The sequence below is a fragment of the Hoplias malabaricus genome, chromosome 8, assembly GCF_029633855.1.
Source record: "Hoplias malabaricus isolate fHopMal1 chromosome 8, fHopMal1.hap1, whole genome shotgun sequence".
NCBI lineage: Eukaryota > Metazoa > Chordata > Actinopteri > Characiformes > Erythrinidae > Hoplias > Hoplias malabaricus.
In genome coordinates, this window is record NC_089807.1 from 5,334,045 (window position 1) to 5,354,293 (window position 20,249).

Here is a 20,249-nt window from a genome sequence, read left to right on the forward strand (position 1 = left end):
CAAATGAACTCTGGTCTGCTTTAGTGGACGTATGAACACAAAATAGACCAAAGACGTCATTAAATCAATCACAGATTTAATGGTCATCTCTCCTTTGGTTTGTGGGAAAGACACATAAAGCTATTTGACGCTTTGACATTCCAAATGCCTAATTTAACACTCAAACCCTAAGCCTCTTAACACTCTAATCCCAACCCTAACCCTAAAATCCTAAACTTAACACATCTTCACATTAAAATGTAAAGATTCATGTAATTCATTAATGTTAAATGTAATCAGGAGGTCATGATATTTTTCGTCCCCATAATGTGAGTGTGTAAACAGATTTGTCTCCACAATATTATGTCTATCTAGGTCACACACACACACAAACACACACACATATAAAATAAACATTAATGCACACGTCATTATATTATGTTTATATACTGTATAAATGTAACATTTAACAATAACTGTACATTCATTAATAGTACTAAGTAATAAAACAGTGATTAACATCACAAAATGATTAAGCAAATCATAATTGATCATTAAGTAACATTAGAAACAAGAACTCGCTTTATTTTAGTGTTTTATAAAAATTCTAAAGGAATGCTAGTTTATGCTATATCTGTTTAATATCATTACTCATTTGATAAAATTATTAATTGTGACATTAGCTAACAATTCCTTGTTACTTAAGTGTTGTAAATTGATGATCCCTTATTTAGTACACATTCTAAATCATTTACTGAAGACCATTCCCAGGATGTGTACAAACTAACTGTGAGACCAGGCTGTAGTGGAGTGGTTAGGTTTAAGCTTATGGTAAGAATTAGGATTTAGACTAGGATTACTGCTTGCATTAAAACTTATTATCCATGCTGGGTAGGCATCAGGCTTTAACATGTACATCCAGGAACATATGAATTCACATTGGAATTCAGGCTTGTTACAGAGGGTTGAGTGAATGCCATCATAAAAAAAGGTGGTCAGGAATCGATTTTTTTTTGGCTCCGTGTTCACACATGCGAAAGAAGCTGTGACTCAGCGTTCCTGGGACCACTTAAAATGCTGAAGTATCATAAGTGTGAAAACACTCAGAGATACAGCTGATACTAGCCACAGTTGCATCTCCGGTTGGTGATCCAGAGAAACTTCTTACACAGATTTAAAACTTTCACACGTTCTAATCACACATCGTATAGAAGCATTTGTTTTTTACTGCCATCCTCCCACAAAGCAACGACAACTCCCGCAGAGAAGGTGTCTGGACGGTGACTCAGAGATAAAGCTCATTGTACAGACTCCACTCCGTGTTATCTGTGGGGGACGGTTATATTACCGGAACACAGAGACTTAGTCACGTTTATTGAGATGCAAGTTATTGACGCATGAGCAGGGGGCGCAGTCACCTCTGATCGTGAGTCACAAGTGTCTGCTTTTAAAACCCACAGGACACTCGTTATGTACGTCAGTGCTTCTGGACATTTCTGATCGACCGCAGAGGCCGGAACTAAGCTCCAACAGGTTCCAAATGCTGCAGCAGACCAAGGCTGAAGACAGGTGTGATTACTGACACGTCATGATACAAGATTTTGTGATTGGATTTATTTATTTATGCTGTACCTTGAAAATGTCTCCTTGCACTGTGTTTAAAGGGACACATTTTTAAAAATCACCTCACATGTTCAGTGCATGTAGACATTAGTTTGGAGATCTAGAGCCCACCAACCCACACACTGTGAAACAAGACTACCCAGGCTTTCGAAGTCAGAATACATGGCATAAAGCAATCATTCTGATTTTGTGCTGCTTCTGACCTAAAGTACAGAAACTTTGGAATTGCCCCGCCCCCTCGTCTGAGCCTCTACGATCATGGCACTGGGCACACGGTCATGTGAGAGCGTGGAGACAAGGTTAAACAGAACAAAACAAAGCATACACTGTGGAGAAATATTGGGAAAAATTTAGAAAATGAGAATGGAGAAGAAAGAGAACAGGGCTAAACAGCTAAAATCCAGAGCTTCTGCTGCTCGCCCCTCACTGCTGTGTGCTTGGGCTCGAGCTTAAAGGAACAGGTGTTGAAACTGGCCGATCTGAACAGGGCTTTGTAGATGGGGAGAACGCTGCTGTGATGTTTAAAGAAACGTATACTAAATTTGCACTTACATCTGGTTTCCTCGTCTTCCCCATGTTGTCCACTACCCTGTCCAAAGGTGTTGCAGGTTATGTTGTTGTAGCAAGCTATGCCTTTCGCATTTTAGTTCCACAAAAACTGACACTGATACACTGTGGCACTAACATGTATATTACACCTTTTGCTGTGATACTGCTTGGTAAGTAATTATGACTCAACTGATTGCTCTATTGCCCTTTTCATTTTTGAATATCATTTGAATTAGCATCTAATATACTTTCTGAACAGCCTCTCTCTCATTTCTCTCCATTCTCTGTCCCATCTTATTCATTTCCCTCCATAGTCGTCTCCAGAGAGTCGCTGTGGGATAATCCCCATTTCAGGCACTTGAGTCCAGAGAGGAAAGAGAAAAGAGAAACAGCTCTCTGTCTAAATGCCAGAGCAGACGTAGAACACTAGCCTGTGACCTTCTGCTTACTCCATGGACAGCTAAACTAAAACGAGAACAGCTTACAACAACTCCACACACAAATCTCCAACACTTCTAAACTGCTCACTTCAGTCTCTCCTTTCCTGGGCCAATGTCTGTTTGGAAAGAAAAACATGCTTCCACATTCCAAGCACATACAAACGCATCCACCTTCAACGGCAGGTTCCTCCTTTCCAGCCACTATTAACAGCAACAAAGACCTGGCAGCTGTTGGTTACTCTGCAGTTCAATATCTACAGCTTTTAACTTTTCATTATTATAATTTGCCCAGAGCAGTCTGCAGCTTTTCAGATTAGTTGATTAACTCGAAAAAGAAATTTCAAAACTGAAAGCTACTTTTCAAAAAGAGCCCATTTTGAATCGTGAAAAGAAAGGGACCCACAGAGAAGAAGCCGGCTGAAATAATTACGTAAGAAAAAAAGAGTACCAATAAATGTAACACAGAGCCATACAGGGTACTATTAATCTGCTTGTGCTTTCAAAACCTCGAGAAATTTCTGGCAAAGGGATACTCCCACACACTGAAAAAAAAGTAAAAGAATCTGAGCAGATGTAAAGGTAGCATAATTAAATCTGTGGTATTAACCATAAAAAGTGAAGTTTGTACCTTTACAAGAATATATATAGTTTTGAAGTTAATTTGCATTTGTTGGATTTGAAGAAGGCATTTTAACCAAGAGTCTTAGGTACACACCATTCATCACACAGCAGTCTTGTTGAATTTACTCTACTTGATAGAATACCGCAGAGTGGGTGGAGCCTCAGGCATTAACAAACAAAACTGAGCGACTGCAAACCACCCTCTCAGACTGAAAGTTGACAGAAGTTAGTGAAGTGCTTGGTTAGATTCTACTGCCTTTCTAGTTTTCATGTTGTAAACAGAAGTAAATCCTATAGACGTTTCTTGTAAATTGAAGATAAATGTAGCAGGCTATAACTGTTGTTACCAAACCAGAAGGAATAGCATTACCTCAGCTAACATTCTTAGACGTATTGCTAATCAGAACATGAGGAAATTCAGTGTGAGGTGGTTCAAAACAGATTTTTGTGAGCCAAAGAAAAGCTTAATATGATTATGTTAAAAGGCACTGCAGGGCAGAGTGGACGCGAGGGACAAGAGAAGCCTCTCCCACCTCCGCAACACAACCAGATAATGGTAGAATAACACAGGCAAATTTAAATTAAGTGGAGAATATCAGGGGGATGTTACAATAAATGCTGGATTATCTTTGATGTATTAGACAGGAGTTTTAAGATGTAACACAATGCAGAAATTGTGTACATTTTGAGAATGATGAGCACATCATTTTGACCTACAAAACAATGATTTCAGAAATGTTTAAATTAAGAGATAAAGGTTGGCCTTGCCCTTAAGCATAGGAATGCCTCACAGTAAACGCAAACACGCAATCTCAAGGAACCACCATCACTTCGCCAGTGGTGGGATGCCAACTGAAGTTACTCATTTTGTAGAACAATGGTTTCCAATATCAGACAAACATGCCCCAATTTTTGTCCAGCTATTGAGTTTCTGAGTTTCAGGAGCACTGTGGAGTCCTGTGGGCTGGGGCTGGGGTAGCACAAGCAGACAGCTGGAACCCAATCTGACACCATTATACAACATTAATTTCTTCTACGGAAATCCCAGGGCTCATGTGAGCTGAACTGACCAGAGTAGAAATATTTACTGTACTTATAATAGAGTGTTGATGCCTACTTAATGTTTATGGAAGGAGTTCTGCACTGAGGTAGTTATTACGCTGCCAGGAAAGTGACAGCGGTTTATTTATTATTTCAAAATGTAGGCTGGAGGTCTTTTACTTTCTAAGAATTTCTGCCGTTTATTCTGCTCTCCTTGGATGATATTTTTGTGTAGTTGAAATTGTGTTAATATTGTAAGAGTTTAGTTGTTATTTGTTTATTTCCTCAACCTTTCATTTCTTCACATATTTGACTGTGTTTATAGTTTACTGAGCTAATTCATGACCATCATAATGCTTTGTTCAGTGCATGTGCGCATTAATTTGGGCATCTGGAGCCCACCAAACAAGACCACCCAGTCAGTTTTATTTTGAAAACCGGGCCAGTTTGTTGCTGGCTGCCTCAGAAGTCAGGAAACATGAGATAAAATGAGTGATATTGATTCTACTTTGCTTATGATGTCAAGTGCAGAGATTTTAGAAATGCCCCACCCCCTTGTCTGAGTCTCTCCAATCACAGCGCTGGACCAGACTTTATGCAAAAGCAACGTTAAACAAAAACAGATGACAACAAGAGCTGAGAAACAAGAGCACAGATTAAAAACAGAGAAAATGAGAATGTAGGAGAAAGAGAACCAAACAAAAACGACTAAAAGCAAGAGCTTCTGCTCCTTACTGGCCATTCTGGACAGAGCTGTTTTGACATGGGCAAGATGGCTGCAGTGTTGTTTTGTCTTTATCCAGACAATAGTCTGTCACAGAGGTTACATTACGACCCAGAATACTGTTCTCTTGTGGGAAATAAATAGGGAATTGTCCACTTTAAGTTCATATTGTTTTTTATTGGTAGTCTATACTTTAAACTTAGTCTATCTATGTGATTATGTATTGACTGAGGATGATTGGTCCTGGGTCACTAACACTGCAGAAAACACAGTTCTACTACTCCACAGTTCAATTATGGTGGGCTTTATACTCCTGGAGCCAAAAACTGGCACTGGACATTATGACCCTGAGCTTACTTCCAACTGTTCATGCGTTTCTATGGAAATTATACAACCTTGAACATCTGTTTCCACCATGGGGGAATGCTGAAGCACCTGAGTAAGTAAAGTAATTGGACATGGAGCGTATGAGGCCAAGACATTTAAAGTTGGGTGAGCAGTGTTACCTTATCTCCTCTAATGCCCCACTTCATGATTATAATTAACTTCTAGCATGTCCACATATGTCCGTCTGTCAGCTGTGGTCATATCTCACACGCCCGCTGGACATGTTTTCACTAATTACACCACACGAGGAGACACGAGGAGACCATGAATCAGCACTGAGAATACTTTTACAGAGCCCACATTTCAAACCTCTGCTCAATTAAAGCAGTCGTGGGGGGAGAGAGAGTGAGAGAGAGCACGGGAGACCTGAAGCTGGGGCCAGGCACTGTGTCCAGAGTTTTTGGCTGTGACCATTTGCACCGGAGGAGCATCATTAGAGCGGAGAGGCCTGGTCATTAGTCAGCACCGAGGAATGACGAGGCTCACATGCCAATTAAAGCCAAGCCCCTGCTGGCATCTGTGGTAGAGGGTGGGAGATAGAGGGTGGAGGTGGGCTTCAAAAGTGTTCATGAGTTCCAAAAAGTGTCAAGCCAGAAAGAAGTTCATCATTATCTTGGCCATATTGCTTTTGTCGTGGTAAATAAATATATTTATGTTTTATTTGGTCAAATTTCCTGTAGGCCCCGTCCTTGTGAGCTTAATGACCTTTATAAGACCTGGCATTAGCATATATAACTAATTATAAAGGGCTATAATGATGTAGCCAAAATATGTGATTTAATATTTACACTTAGACTTCACTATTGATAACAAAAAAGACTCAGTTTTATAACAGTCTCTAAAACCCTACAATGATATTTATTAATATGTATGTACATGATAATAAGGTAGCAATAAAGGTGTGGACATACTGCTAGGTCCTAGCCACTGAAGCAGGCTAGAATTGTTAACAAATCTTAATTACATAACTTAGTATATAACATGCAGAATATTTGTATTATAACATAGTAATAGCATTAAAATTGATCTCTACTTGTTTAATACTGGGTTTATATTATGAAAGTACATCTGCAAATGTTAAATGATGGTACACAGCTTCAATGGAACCAGTTGAAAAGTTCAGCCATGACCAGCAGCCATTGCAAGGTACTGCAGAACTGGTCAGCAGAATTTTACACAGGAAAACATTGGATGGTAATTCGGAAACATGGACATTCAATCCTCAAAGTGAAGTTAGCGTGAGGTGCCACTTCCCAAGTCCCGGGTAGTTGTTTTGTGTAAACGAATGGTGTGTTCCAGGGCTGTTGGACTTAGTTGCATGTATAGTCCCAATCAGTTGGATACATATGAAGTTCTTGAGGGTATATAACGTTCCAAATACCACACACCAATACATGTGAACCAAAGCCAGGCATTATAGTAAGTTATTAAAGTGGACAACACTATCACTCCTCAAGGATAGACAGGCCATTAACACTATTACCATGGCAAGTCAAGTCATTATTGTTTCCCAATGGCAATGCGTAAAGTAGCAAGGAGATACCGTTATTGTAATACATTTATCAGCCAAAATATTATGAACAGGTGCCTGATATGCTGTGATGCTCTATGCAAGGTTGGGAGACCCAGGGTGGACAAACTAAAGTATAAATTGTATTCATGGCTACGGCATCAGAAGAATAGAGAACTGAAAATGGCATGTTTTCATTATCCATGAGGAAAAGTATGAATATTTTATGATACAGCTGAGAAACAGATGTTACGTGGAGGACGGTGGATGCAGAGGCTCTGAGGCTGTGAGCTTGATTTATGGGAGAGGTGTGACATTCAGCTTGGTGGAGGGTGCTCGTGATACCCAGCATGAGGCAGTGGCCTATCTTTGTCAGCTCCCTCTCCCTCCCTCTCTCTCTCTCTCTCTCTCTATTGTCATATATAAAATGCCTTAATGCTACATGATGGATTGTGATGTCTTGTGATTGATTTTCTTTTCTCTGTGAAGCCCTCGTCACTGTTGCATTGCCCTGTGGATAAAACCTGCTCAGTTCTTCACAGCATGGGTCTCTCTCTCTCTCTCTCTCTCTCTCTCTCTCTCTCTCTCTCTCTCTCTGCACATATGAAGTGTGTTAATTCCATAAAATATGTTATGCTATATTTGATTGATTTTTTCATACTGCTTATGCTTCTCCCAGCATGGGGTATGTCATAACTCTCTCTCTCTCTCTCTCTCTCTCTCTCTCTCTCTCTCTCTCTCTCTCTCTCTCTCTCTCTTTTAAATGATCTAACTATATCATTCCCTTTAACTTTCTAATCTCTATCAGATATATTCTTTATCTATTTCACTCTGTGTTTTTTACTCTCTCTCTCTCTCTCTCTCTCTCTCTCTCTCTCTCTCTCTCTCTCTCTCTCTCTCTTTCTCTTTCTCTTCTTTGCTCCTGCCCTGTCTCTCTCTGGTTCCCATCGTCCACCCAGGCTGGTGAATATTCATGAGGCTGGGCGAGAGCAGGCGTGTGGAAATGGTAATCTTTCTCGAGGAGGCAGGATGTATTGAGTGTTGCTTGCTTTTTAATTAACGGTAAGTCATTAATTAGCGGGAACAAACGCCGGCACGGCGCTCAGATCACACCGACTGCAGGCGCGCGAAGAGACGCTCAACAGCCCGAGATAAATATAAATCCAGTACAACTCCAGCTGTCAGGCCTTACGCAGGTCGCAGGGAAAAGCACATGTGTGTTTAAGAACGCACCGCTAATGATTGGACTTATTTATCGCTTTTAAACAACCGCATGGACTCATTTCGCCAAGCGCAACACGTCTTTAAGGGACAGGAACACTAGCAGGGATATGTGAAGGGAGGATAAATGCATGTACAACAACCTCAAAAAAGGAGTTAACTCAGTTAGCACGTGTTAGCATGCACTGCCAAATACTCCACTGTCAACATGTGATATAACAGAGCTGTGGGCCTTACGTCACACCCAAGCTAATTTGTTTCCACTCTACATTGAGGTGGTGTTAATCAGGAAACAGAACATCTACATAACTCTTTAGGGATAGTGTGAGCTCCTCAGAAAGCTTGGGTGGCTGCTAGGAGTGGTGTCAGTACGACCTGTGGCCTTTGTGGATCCCAATGTCTGAGGGCAGTGACAGGGACACAGTACTGAACCGTCCTTAAGATAAAGGACTGTTTACCACTGATAATGCACACAATTCACAATAGTGTACTTTGTATATCATAGGGTACCCATAAATTACACAGAAATAACACTATTTGCACAATACACATTGCCTAATCATAACAATGTTTACATAATGTATACTACACACAGTAAGATACTGTTTACATAATTCATGTATTTCAAAAATAATTGCCAAAAAACCAACAAACAAACAAACAAACAAATAAACAGTGGGGCTGATGTTCAAGAAGTAAATAAAAACAAATGAAATGACAAATAAATAATTTACATACTTTATTTAATTATGTCATTATTTATTTTATATATCTTAAAAAAAAAAAAACATGCACCTATCTTCACACTGTAAAAAAATCACCAGCTTTTACTCAAAAACACGAGTTCAAAAGCTGCCTTAACATTTTAAGTTAAATCCAATCCAATTAAAATTACAGTTTATTTTAACTCATGGCTTAAGTCAAGTTTGGCTTTGAATTACTTTCTTTAAGTTGATTTGACTTTAAACGGCTGGTTATTTCAACTTAACTACACATGTTGAAAGTACACATGATTTCTTCTAACGTAGGTATTTAAGTTAAAAGAAGTATCAACGTTACGTTTTTAAATTTAATTTGTGACGACTGGTGTCTAGTAGAACGTCCAGCAACATCTTTATTAACACTCTCTGAAAAGAACATCAGAGAATAAGAACAAGTGACAGGCAGCATTTGGGCGTGGCTTGTAAAGAGCCTCAGACGGAACCTCACCAAAGATGCAGTGTTTCACTCTGAGGAAAGACCTATTAGGTCCAAACACCAATAAACAACCTAAAACAACCTATATATCACTCCCACCCTCAACAATGAAAATAAAACCCCAAAAAAGTGAAAAAGCTGGGCCCACAGTGCATGCTGTGAGCTCTCTCTGAGCATACCAAAGCCCCGCCCATTGCCATAACTTGAGTTAAAAACTGAAAATTCAAAAAATCCAGTTGAAATTACAAAACGTAGGATATATTTTACAGTGCGTATTTGTGCATTTTTAGTTTACTACATCATTTAAACACAACAGCCATCCTTCACACCCCTATTTATTATTTCCTCGTTTAGATTTTTTTCAGTTATCCCTGTGTCTATCTATGTCTTTCATTCAGTTAATTTTACAAGCAAACAATTAACAATAATATGAACAATTAACAAAAATTAGTAATAGTACAAACAACATGTTTGATTTATTTATAATTTTGATTATTCATTTATTGATTTAACACTGGATAATTTGCTATGTATATATATATATATATATGTGTGTGTGTGTGTGTGTGTGTGTGTGTGCATGTGTGTTTGTGTGTGTCTGTGTCTGTGTGAAATTGTCCACATTTTCAGTATCCAGGGTGCGTTCCTGTCTTGTACCCAATGAGTCATTATAGACTTTGGACTCGTCACCACCCCGACCAAGATGAAGCAGTTACCAAAAATGAATGAATGAATACAAAAATCAAATCAACCGATAACTCTTCCCCTATAACTATTTGTTTAGACATAGAACCCTTTAGGACCTTGAGTTCTGAGCGACTACCTTGGTGTTAGACGAGAACCTTGGCCTGGAGTTTATAAACTGAAGCATTAAAAGCACACGGAGACCATTGATCTGTGCTGAAAATGTGACATTGTGGGAAAACGAAAAAGAAGGGCACTCTCAGGGGCTTCAAACAAAAGCGGAGATTATGGATTGCAGCCTGTGAGCGCTGACCGTTTTGTCCACTTTCATACCTGCAGCCATGGCGTCCATTTACACGTAGACAGAAGCAGGACAAATCGATTTTCGATGGCGTGAAAAAGCCATTCGAGAGGCCGGTGTAGACGAGGCATTTCCTGGGCAGGCCCAAATTTCATTTGAGTGGGCCGGCTGGTGGGATATTGCTGCAACTTGTTCTGCTTATGCCATCGTTTTCGCCCATCCACCGCATCATGGCGTGGCATCCAGTGAGCCTGGCAGGCCCAAATGGGGATATCTGTTATTGTTAGCTGCAATTCCACCATTCATTCACTGGGGTCCTCTATATTGCTGATGGAGTAGAGTTTAAGGCGTGGAATAGCTCCCTAGAAAGTGCTGCAAGCTGAACAGGTACAGCCAACCAATAGGTTAAGCCGGAGTTTCCCCAACATCCGTCCAAATCCTGAGAATACTATGGGCTGTAGTCACTGCTGTTTTCCTAGACATCACTTTTAAGAATGGTAAATGTATTGCCCCCCATCCCACCCAATAAGAAATAACACCTCATATCTCCTTTACTTCAACAAATCCTACTGTTTGAACAATAAAATGCAAATTGTATTATACCCTCTTTTATGAGTTTCTGTATATTACCACTTAACACCACATCATCACATCAAGGAAATGGCTGCACCACAAAGCAAACGGTTTGATTTGTTTTAATAAGAAATGTGCTCTTTTTAATACAATCACTACTCTATCTGCAGAGGGGCATTTTTAAATATTTATTTCTCCCCAGTGATATCCTGTTCTTTCATTTTTTTTTACCCACAAGGCTCGGCTAATAATCCAGGTTTTAGGCTGATCAAATAGCGCTTGTTATGATAATCAAGGCAAAGTCCAATTTAACATCTCTCTCAGAGCTGTGGCAACATGAGACGAGCTGGGTCTCACCCTCTGCGTAGTCTAGGTGGATTAATTAGATGACCAAAATTTATATAAAATTCAAATTCCCTTATAATATTCAACAAGGTCTTAAATGTCTCTGAGGCCAGTTCACAATGTTGTATATAATATATACACATTTGTGGTGTTACTCCATTAATATGTGGTGTTTTTATGCTGGATTTCCATAAATTCATGTGAACATCCACAAATATAAGTAGTTTTGTACATGTTGTACACATTGTATGAATCCTGGAAAGGATGGAGTGGAACTGAAGAGTAACTGAAGCACAAACCTTGGCTTAAGGGGTGAGAACCATCCAAGCATTGAGCTGTGGGTTAGCGATGGTGGAGTGATGTGACTGTTCATCCTTTGGGATGAGTTGTTGAATGTTTGTTTTTTGTTTTTTTGTGATCTACATGTTTCCAGTATTAATATCTGACCCAGTGGTTTCTGAATGCCATCAAATCCTCACACCACTGATGGATAAGTTCTCTAATAATTACTATGATGCTGTAAGAGCCACAAATGTTTGGTTTCCATCCCTCGTCTTGGCCGACAAGTGCCATCTAACATCCCACTTAGCTCCACTTTAAGAGCATGTCCCCAAAGTGACGGCAATGTGCTGCAAAGTCAAGCCTCTCCAAGAGCTTTTCCACCTGCTTTGGAGGTGGAGGAAGAAGCCACTTGTGGAGCTTAGGCCTCACGAAGTGGAGGTGTGGGCTGCCTCAAGGTGAAGATGAGAGCCTTCTTTTCTGCTCAGCTTTCGCCCGCACCAAGGCGTGAATTATTGAGCATGTTTCATCTCAGTTGAAAGGGCAGTAAAATGGGTGAGAGAGCGAGAGAGAGAGAGAGAGAGAGAGAGAGAGAGAGAGAGAGAGAGAGAGAGAGAGAGAGAGAGAGAGAAAGTTGGAGCAGCCATGTATACAAATTGCATTTGCAATCTTAAAACCGAGCCCTCCCTGACACCCCGGCAGCTTGGGAAACACGCGATTTGGTACAAGAGGCAATGTTACAGGCATTGTAGCATGTGCCCGGTGGTCCATTGCTTAAAAACCACGGAGGCAAAGGCATCTCTGAAGGAAACCTGAGGATGGCTAAAGTAGAATGTGCACTACAGTCTTTAATGTTTTATTCCTGCAAGCCACTAGTGCATTTTGTTGTTTAACATGATGAAGACCTACAGTTCTTATTTAGATCTATTAGTTTCTGGGAACAAATGGGGAACCCCTCTGAGAGAGCTATTGAGGCCTGTGGGGGAAAGAGATGCCTGGGCTTCTTTGTTTGGCCTCTTGCAACTGTAATTCTGAAATAGATTAAGCAAAAAAATGATGAAGATGATGACAGTGGTGAGGACAATGTTCGCTCATTTAGAAATCTGATTTATTTACAATGTAGACTTTAATAATAAAATAAATAAATAATGGCTTTTATGTGTTTCCAAATTTTGACTGATACTGTATCTATGTAAAAATAAATACATAAATAAATAAAAGTTTGTGGAATGTGTGGAATCTGTATGAGCAAGCTATGTTCGAAATGGAGCTACAACAAAAACACACCCACAGGAAACAAAGAAGCAAAGTGATGACAGCAAGTTACTGAACTTTTTAACTTCTAATTGCTTCAAAGTATAAATTGCATTTAATAATGAAAGGAAAAGGTATAGAACAGAGAAGTGAAGCTCTGGACCATTCTACTGGAGCTGGGTGTGGTTGTAGGAGGTAGAGGGTGGTTTGATCAGTGTCAAATGAGGCACAGCGAAGTTGTTGTTTTCCTGTTCTTCACTTGGTTGTCTTCCTTGTCTGCTCTCATTGTTTTTTCCATGCTCTGAAGTTGCTTTTATTGTTTTTGCTCTGATCTATTCCTCTTTTGCTCTTGTTTTCTCAGTTGAGCTCAGTCCTCTTCTTTCCCTTTGCTGCTGCTGCTGATTTAACCTGCTTCTTTTTCAATTCTGCTCTCATTTGTAGTTTTTACTCTGTTGTCTTCCAATACGTTCTCTCTTTTTTTCCCCAATGTTTGCTCTTTTTTTTTTTTCTACTGTTGTTAGTGGGCTTTCCAGCCACCGAATTCTGAGGAATTATGAAAATATAATATATATGAAAATAATAATAATATGAAAAACAGAGTTTTATGCTCTTACAAGTTGGAAAAGTTACTATTGCTAAAGCACACCTGTACAATATTGTGATGGAAAAGTGATTTTCAAATAGATGACGATGTTTCAGCTGGTTCAGACCTACTGCACATGCGACACAGCACGCCCTCCGGAGCCCCAGACTGACACAGCAACCATGGGCTTTTAACTGACTCCAACCCCGACTCTCCTTCCTCATTTAGGACCACTCCATTTTCATACCAGCACCACCTGAGCTTCTTATTTTAGTGCATGTGTAGATTTTTTTATGAACAGCACTGCACAAATCTCCACACAGTATTTTACTTTCCACTCAAAACAACCACAAGGACAAGCTGCACTACAGAAATGACACCTACGCCCCAAAATATGAATGTTTAATCAAACTTTCTGATTATAAATTGTGCTTTTGATACAAACTATAAAAATTAAATATAAAGTAATCTGATCAAAGAAAAACACACTCTCTCATTTTGATGTCTCCCCTGGTCACGGGAGCCTACAGTACCAGTCGAATGTTTGAACACATCATCTCATTAATCATTGGTGGAATCGGGCTGTTCACTGTGTAGAACTGTGTACCAGCCCCTACCTCTGCACGACCCGAGTTATGGTCTCAGACACAATAAGAAGGCGAGTGGTTCTACAAATGGACTCTTGATAATGCCACAGCTGTTCACTGAAAACCATTTATAGATGACAACCCCATGAAGCTGATGGAGAAAATGGCGAGAGTGTGCAACACAGTCATCAAAGCAACAGGGGGCTACTTTGAAGAATCTAAAGTATAAAACATACACTTAACCTTTTTTTTTTTTTGTTTACAACAATTCCATATGTGTTTTCTTCACAGTTTTAATGTTTACAAACTAGAAAAAAAAAGAATGAGGATATCACCCAAACTTTTGACTGGTGCTGTACATTCACAATATGTGGAAAATGATTCAAATCCAAGAAAACCCTCCCTGAGTGGGCGTGTCCAAACATTCTATGGTTACTGTACATCACCTAAAGTTTATTTGCAAAAGTGCAGTGGAAGGAAAATCATTGACTCAATTTCACGTTATTTTTTTTTCTGCCGGTGTGGAATATGGACATGGATTTAGATGGAAACATGGCTATTCTGCATTTTTTAGAGGTTTAACTCTGGCTTCGCGCTCTTATATAAATGCGGGTCTAATGCAGTGATTGGGGACATTTAGACGATGAAGGAGCACTAGACTTAAGAAGTGGACTGAAATTAGAATGGCCTCTTTGATCCAAGCAGCCCACAATAAACATGCATGGCCGTGTTTTAGTTTGTGGGTTGGTAGCAAACAGATGCTGGAAGTTATGTGGACAGGGGATTTTATTAAAATATGTGCACTTTAATAGTAACAATAATAATAATAATAATAAAAAAAAAACATTAAATCTTCATCTGCAACAACGATCCAAATCTAAGAACGTTTAATGTAGCAGCTTCACCAAAAAAAGGAAGGAGAAAATAAACATGTTTTCAGCTGCCAACACCTTTATCTTTAGAGTGTGCAAATAAAAGAGTAACACTGTGAACTGGACTGTCTTCCCCCACCCTGATGAATGTGAAATTACACCCTGTTCCTCTGAGCCATATGGAGAGTAATTATGGCTCAGAGCGTCTTGTCCAAGGAAGGTTCATCGCACATCGCAGCAGGAAAACCGCGGTCCGGGAGTGGGGGTGGGGGGCTGGGACTGACAGCTCACAGGGGACTTGACAGGTCATGACAGGTTTAGATACAATCTGGACATTTTATTAGGAACACATAGACTGCACTTCTATAGACTGCACACTTTATTATGAACACCATTAAAAAAAAAAAAAAAAAATATATATATATATATATATATATATATATATATATATGAACCGGTAATACATTCAACTAATATAAATAATTTAGAGAGAGGAGAGAGAGAGAGAGAGAGAGAGAGAGAGAGAGAGAGAGAGAGAGAGAGAGAGAGAGAAAGAGAGAGAGAGAAAGAGAGAGAAAGAGATCGATAGAGAGAGAGAGATAGAGAGAGAGAGAGAGAGAGAGAGAGAGAAAGAGAGAGAGAGAGAGAGAGAAAGAGAGAGAAAGAGATCGATAGAGAGAGAGAGATAGAGAGAGAGAGAGAGAGAGAGAGAGAGAGAGATGTCTTTGACTCCTCTATACTGTTCTGCTTGTGATATTATCGTGGGCAGGCTCCATCTGGCCGAGTTCAGAAAGCTCAGAAGACTCCACTGATGAGCTCCTGCTCTATCCATCCCTGACAGATGCCCAGAGAGGAAGAGTGTGAGACACAGAAAGAAAGATGGGAACAGAGACAGCAAGAAAGAGGACGAAGGGAGAATAAGAGAAATAAATTGCAAGAACAGGAAAAAAGAGGAGGAAAAAGGAGGAACATATCAAGCTAGAAAGAGTGGAAGACAGAGCGAGAGAACAGGGCGAGAAGTTTTTTGTGTGGGCGTATTTGTGTTAGAAAGAGATAGATAGATAGATAGATAGATAGATAGATAGATAGATAGATAGATAGATGTACAACAATGCTTTTCTTCCTTAGAGGCAGTAGTCATGTGCCATTCTATACTTTGTCTAAGCCTTTGCTTCAAAGAAAACATAACGTTATTGAAGCAGAGCATTGTAACATTCTGCAGCTTCCTCAGAGTGTGTTAACCAATCAGGTTCATCCCTGCTTTTTGGCTGGTAACCAATTACATTCGTTCTGCCTCAATGGCATTGCTGCCTCCAGAACGATTTTGAGTAGTGATTTTGTACACAAGCTCCAAGTTACATGCTTTCACTTTTTGACAGCTTCACTGGTCCCAGTGTTTGTGTGTGTGTGTGTGTGTGTGTGTGTGTGTGTGACAGAGAGAGAGAGAGAGAGAGAGAGAGAGAGAGAGAGAGAGAGAGAGAGAGAGAGAGCATCTTGGTGTGTAAGAGTCCCTCAGTGGTGAGGAGATGGCTACTTTCAGACCTGACGCAAGCACTAATCCACTCACTGTGACCAGAGACTGATGTCCAGTGCCTTTCCAGAGCATAACGTGCATCTACCCAGAAAAATAAAACCCAGACACACACACACACACGCACAGGAGGTAAAAGAAAAAAAATCTAGTGCCCTAAAAATGCCATGACTCAGCACACAAACCACCAGCTACCATCCATGAAATGTGCTCAAGAATATATAGGATCTCCATCCACATCCTTAGTGGTGTAGCTATGAAAATGACCTTGTCAAGGGTCCTGAGGGGGTTTCAGATTTGGCCCTACTAATAGGACGTTACAGATTCAATCCTCCATTAGCCTTAGCCATCACTCATCTGAGCCCTGGAGTCCTAAAAGAGCTGAACTGACACACCCTCTCTGGGTTTGGTAGGGTCAAGACGCCAGCCATCACAAGCGGATGTGTCAGCGGATGTGATGGACCTGGGCAGTTTGCAATCTCCTCCAGTGTGTGGGGCTGTCCAGTGTCCCGTGGTTGCAAATGTGGTGGTTGATGGGATCTTATCTAACAGGGATGGAATTGGATAGGAATAATTACTGTGGGAAAAACATGTCGAAACTGAATGTCATTGTCATCAGGAGATTGTGAGTTCGATTCCCAGGGTCACTAGTGGATAGCTCACTAACAGACGAGCTACAGTGTTTACTGGGACCTCCGCTGAATGGGTTTCCACTGAAGTGACCATGATTGCATGGGTTTCTCTAAAGATAACAGTGAAACTGAAACTGATAACAGAGCCAACCGTCTGCTATTACAGAGTGAAGTGCACCCAAACAAAGGACTCGCTCAGTGAGGACGTATTTAATCCCAGAACAGCCAATGGCGAGTGCCACTCTGGCTGTTGTTTACCCACGATCCCAACATTTATTATACTTTATGGCCCTGTTGTCCTGTAAATGGTCAGGTGCCAGATGTGTTGGGATGAGCTAAAGCGTTCCCATCTCTTCCGAGGTGGGTGGGCCTCAGTCGTCCATTCGTTTCATTAAACATGTACCCAAATCTCCCACCGTAACGACGACTGCCTCATTAGGGCGGCTCCTGAAAACACGGCCAACATCTGCCGGCGCTAATGCAATCAAAGCCTCGCTCGTCCATCACCCTGCCCTCCCCTGCGACGGGGGGGAGGGGGATCACAAGGCCACACTGGATGACGGATGGATGCTATACCTGCCATTTCAGCCCTTTCTATATATATATATATATATATTTTTACTCTATCGTTGTCTGACCAGCAGACCACCAACCACCATCCGTGAAGGTCAAAGAGGTTAATTACTGATTTTACAAACTCAAAGGGGAAGCTGTACAGCATAGTGCATTTTTCTTTGTAGCCTCTCCTCCACTCTCCCTCTGTCTGTCTGTCTCTCTCTCTCTCTCTCTCTCTCTCTCTCTCTCTCTCTCTCTCTCTCTCTCTCTATCTCTCTTTCTCTGTCTCTCTCTCTCTCTCTCTCTCTCTCTCTCTCTCTCTCTCTTTTTGTATATGCTACATTCCCCTGAAGGTCTTCTCACCTGCTCTGTTTTCATTGTTTGGTGAGATTACTAGTGTCAAGACAAAGAAAGAGCAAAAGAGAGAGAGAGAGTGAGAGAGAGAGAGAGAGAGAGAGAGAGAGAGAGAGAGAGAGAGAGAGAGAGAGAGAGTAAGAGTGCAAGAAAGCAAGCGCAAGAGAGCGAGAGAGGCAGGGAGAAAGCAGTCCATGTCAAATTACTGATGCTTGCAATTTCAAATTACACTATAAAACAATAACAGTGACACTTTTTTTGTTTTGTTTTAAAGTTCCTTCCATTCCAATGAAAACGTTCAGTGGTTGAGGTGTAAACAAACCCATTTCGGGTGTTTTGATGTGAAAGTTTTGTCCGACGACAGTGTGCCATAGTAGTTTTGAGTCATGATCTTGGCCTAAAGCATATATCGCAAAATATAGTTTTGATAGAGAAGAGCAAAACAGTGCCCAGAGAAAATGGCTGACCGATATGTAGCAGTACATTATTTTCAATAATCCACATAAAAGACATGTATATGTTCAGCTCAGTATCACATCATGTAAAACATGGTAGTGGACCAATGTGCCACTGTCATGTTTTTGTTCCACTACAGTGAACACACCTCAACAATACCACCACATGCAATGAGCCTAGATCCTAACCCTAAACTCTTAACAATAAAGGTGCTACAAAATGCGATGCCAAAAAAGAACCACCTTTGGTTCCATAAAGGACTATTTTTGCGAATATATATAAATGGGTAAGGAACCTTAAGAACAAGTGAACCTTTAAAAGGTTCTTCAAACTCTTACAGCTCTTAAAGACATATGGTTCTTTATGGAGCCAAAATGGTGCCCATGCCAAAGAAAATCACACGACTTCAACCCTTGGATAGTGTCATATGGGCCGGCCATTGTACAATCCCAGTCTAAACTCTGGTTTTGAAGATGTCTGTTGCAACCCTACCCCTACCCTGCACCACATTAACCCTAAACCTACACCACAGGGGTAGTTAATGTGTGCGCAGGTCATGTTTTCATGGCCCAAAAAACTAACACCCACACATTGGTCCATGTTGAAAAACATGTTATACATTGTTTTGATTCTGGGTTTTCACTGTTGGTTATGGACAGCAAAGAAGATGACTGTATGTATGTTATAGGCATAATGTCCTCTGGTTCCTGTTGTGAACTTCTGTTCACTTCAGACATGGGTCATGTGACTGCAATGACCTTATCTACATCTCACTGACTGATGCATTATACAACATTTATAAAAGAAAATGGTAGAACTCCTCATTGATATACTTGAAATAAAAGCACCCCCACATTCTCTCCGCCTTGTATTGCAGCTAATGGTTTTTGAGGTCAATAGGTCAAGTCAGGACACGGTGGGACTAAAGAGGTGTAAGAATAACTGGTGATGCTTTTTTCTCGGATGAGGTCTTTTCCATCCTTCTATTTCCTCCACTGTGAGCTGTTTTGTGTAAACAGAAGAGGTTAGACCTGTTTATACATTCATAGCCGGACATGTTACAGACGCTTGCAAATGTGTCACGGTTAATTTACGCAGGATAGCTAGGGCTTATTGGTTGTAAATGCACTGCTTGGCCGGGGAGGAGGTATCACAGTAGGGGAGGCTGGATTTGGGAGACGTGCCAGCAGGTGTAATTGGGCCGAAGGTATGAAAACTGGCCTTGAAAGCGGCTGGCCTACTTTTGTTTTGTTGTTTTATAACACTGTTATTTCAGTGGAGAATACTCAGCAAACATTTTCCCGTGAACAAACCTCGTAGCAACTGGAACTGGCCGTATATGCATAAAACGCTCATGTGTTAATGCAGAGTGAGACAGCTGCTACAGACCTTTTTAACCATAAACAAGATGTACTGAGTGTGAAATGTGCCGTAATAGAAATCCTACTAAAGCAGTAAGGCAGTGCATAGGCAGCATGTGTTATGATTCAGGGGGTCAATTGTTTTAGCTGGAATGCCCCTCCTCACAAAATCGAGACTAGAGGACGGAACCAACATCTGGACGCTTTACCACAGATGTTTCCAGCTGCCAACTTTGTGGACACCTTGCCTGAAATAGAATTTAATTAACATAACTTTTCCTCGCTCTTACTTTTTCAGTCCAGGAGGAGGTTCCACTTATTCTTCACATTTGTCAAAGTGTCTGAGGGATTTACTGTGAACTGGCTCACTGTAGGTAAACAAACCATTTCATACACAGCAGTGTGTAAAGGTTTTAGACACCTGAGTCTGAGTTTATTAAAAAAAAAAAAAAAAAAAACAAACAAAAAAAAAAAACTATTACAGTAAGTACTGATATTCTGGTGTGAAAGTATTGGTTTAACATTTTCCAAATTTATCCTCATGTTTACGGTCCAGTAACTAGAATTATACAGCAAATTCACCAGTGTTT

The 20,249-nt window shown here is 40.5% G+C and overlaps 1 protein-coding gene across 1 annotated transcript in view; it reads right to left on the reverse strand.

Moving 5' to 3' along the window:
- The window catches only part of LOC136705530 (pro-neuregulin-3, membrane-bound isoform), a gene marked incomplete at its 5' end in the record, with an annotated part of 467,573 nt that overhangs the window by 67,640 nt on the left and 379,684 nt on the right, over positions 1-20,249 (reverse strand).